The sequence below is a fragment of the Mustelus asterias genome, unplaced genomic scaffold (assembly GCF_964213995.1).
Source record: "Mustelus asterias unplaced genomic scaffold, sMusAst1.hap1.1 HAP1_SCAFFOLD_2581, whole genome shotgun sequence".
Taxonomy (NCBI): Eukaryota; Metazoa; Chordata; class Chondrichthyes; order Carcharhiniformes; family Triakidae; genus Mustelus; species Mustelus asterias.
This window is the reverse complement of record NW_027592526.1, coordinates 5001-7500: the sequence shown is the minus strand read 5'-3', so window position 1 is coordinate 7500 and position 2500 is coordinate 5001. Positions and strand designations below refer to the sequence as shown.

The 2500-nt window shown below is 67.4% G+C and overlaps 1 non-coding gene across 1 annotated transcript; it reads left to right on the top strand.

Annotated features, from left to right (window-relative positions):
• The first annotated feature begins 2342 nt into the window (after nt 1–2342).
• Nucleotides 2343–2496, top strand: LOC144489821 (5.8S ribosomal RNA). The gene has a single exon (XR_013497069.1). It is a non-coding gene; the product is annotated as a 5.8S ribosomal RNA (ribosomal RNA).
• The last annotated feature ends 4 nt before the right edge of the window (nt 2497–2500 follow it).

Below are 2500 nucleotides of genomic sequence, written 5' to 3'. Positions count from 1 at the left end.
GTCCTCCGCGTTCGAGAGAATGTGCCTGTCCGCGGGGGCAGCCGCGCTTGCGAGCGTTCCGCCGCGCCCCCTTCCCCAGCCCGCCGAGGTTGGGGCGTGCGGGGTCGGCTTGCGCCCGTAGCGTCGGCCTGTCCTCCGCGGCTTGCACCCGACTCAGTCCGCTGCGGCCTCGCCTCGACTCTCGAGCCTTCCGACAGACGGTGACACCAGAGAACTCTGCCTCTGGCTGTTGCGGGGCGTGACGGCGCGTGTCGGGCTCCGGCCCGTCACCCACGCCGGCACTCAACGCCTGCGAGCGCCCTGTTTCCTCCGAGAAAGGTTTTTCGCTTGATTGTCGCTCGAGTGCGTGTGCCTCCGGGGCTCACGCCGTGGTACGCGCCAGGCTGGGGCTCCACCGTCACGTCGGCGGGGGAGCGTTTAGCGCGTCCCAGGATCGGACAACCTCTCCGGGGGCCCGAGCCGAAACCCGACACGGTATAAAAGTCGTAACAAGGTTTCTGTTGGTGAACACGTTGTGAAGGATCTTTGTCGGCCGGGGGCCCGCCACCTCTCCGGGGAGGGCGGCCCGTCACTCCTTGAACGCGAAGGCTGGCGCCGGTTGGGCCAGGCAGGAGAGCCTCACGGGGGCCGGCCCCGGGGCCAGGTATCGGACAACCTCTCCGGGGGCCCGAACCGAAACCCGTAACACAGAATAAAAATCGTAACAAGGTTTCTGTTGGTGAACACGTTGTGAAGGATCTTTGTCGGCCGGGGGCCCGCCACCTCTCCGGGGAGGGCGGCCCGTCACTCCTTGAACTCGAAGGCTGCGCCGGTTGGGCCAGGCAGGAGAGCCTCACGGGGGTTGGCCCCGGGGCCGTGGCCCGTACTGACGCTGGCGCCTCCCACGCGGGTGGGAGGTCACACCGACAATTTCGCCGTACCCGTCGAACGGGCCTGGTCACCCGTACGCACGTTCCGCCGAAGCCGGGCGACGTCGATCTCGGTCCCACTCGGTTGGGCCGGCGCGCGGGCGCGCCGCCACCGACGAGCACGCACACGCTCGGTTGCACGCCGGCAAGTCCATGCGGGTGCCGCACACGCTACGCCTGCGCCGTTGGAAGGGCTTCGCCGTTGGCTTCGTAGGGTGTCTTTGCAGTCCGTCCGAGAGGTGGGGGCACGCACGGCAACACGGCCGGCCTGCCTGCGTGGGACGATGCGGTCCTTTCGTTCAGCGGTTCGGCGGTTTGGCCGGCGCGAGCAGACGCTCGGAGGGAGACGGTGGCGTCAGCCACGCACTCACTCCGCTTCTGCAGTCCGGTCCACTCCGCCCGTTCTAGCTGCTCGTTTGGTCCCTCGCCCGCCAGCAGACCGTTCCGCCGACGGTGCTCCTCCTCCGCAGCGACTTCTGCCTAGCCGCTCTGCCGGGTGCGATGTCACCGGCGTCCGCACCGATCCTCGGCACGGCGCGTGTGCGCACCTGTGGGCCGCCGCCCCGTGCTCCACGTCCGTCTGTGTGTGCCCGCTGTGGGGACCGTCTTCCTCTCGCCTTGGCGACGGCTTGCGGGCTGCGACGTGACCTTGCCACCGCCTTGCAGCATTACATCCGCAGTTGAAACGAAGAGAGCTGCTGCGGGCTTGGGTGCTTGTCCTGGCGGCTTGTCGACGGGACCACGGTGAACGGCCACTGTGTGACTCCGCAGGGAGACGTTCTGGTGCAGTCAGGGGCCTTTTTGTCTCCCGCCGCGGTGAAGCTTTGGTCGCATTCTAGTCACTCTCTTCAAAGCCCGGTGAGGGGTACCTGTTCATGCTCACCATTCCTCCGGCACCCGTGTGCGGAGGGTGGGTGCGAGGTTTAAAGATTCGTTGTCCGCCTGTCGGTCCGGTCTGGTCTCGTGCTGACTTGAGCGAGCGTCCACCGCGTTCGAGAGAATGTGCCTGTCCGCGGGGGCAGCCGCGCTTGCGAGCGTTCCGCCGCGCCCCCTTCCCCAGCCCGCCGAGGTTGGGGCGTGCGGGGTCGGCTTGCGCCCGTAGCGTCGGCCTGTCCTCCGCGGCTTGCACCCGACTCAGTCCGCTGCGGCCTCGCCTCGACTCTCGAGCCTACCGCCAGACGGTGACACCAGAGAACTCTGCCTCTGGCTGTTGCGGGGCGTGACGGCGCGTGGCGGGCCCCGGCCCCTCACCCACGCCGGCACTCAACGCCTGCGAGCGCCCTGATTCCTCCTTTTTTTCGCTTGATTGTCGCTCGAGTGCGTGCGCCTCCGGGCTCACGCCGTGGTACGCGCCAGGCTGGGGCTCCACCGTCACGTCGGCGGGGGAGCGTTTTGCGCGTCCCAGGATCGGGCAACCGATCCGAAACCCGATACAACTTTTAGCGGTGGATCACTCGGCTCGTGCGTCGATGAAGAACGCAGCTAGCTGCGAGAATTAATGTGAATTGCAGGACACATTGATCATCGACACTTTGAACGCACTTTGCGGCCCCGGGTTCCTCCCGGGGCTACGTCTGTCTGAGGGTCGCTTG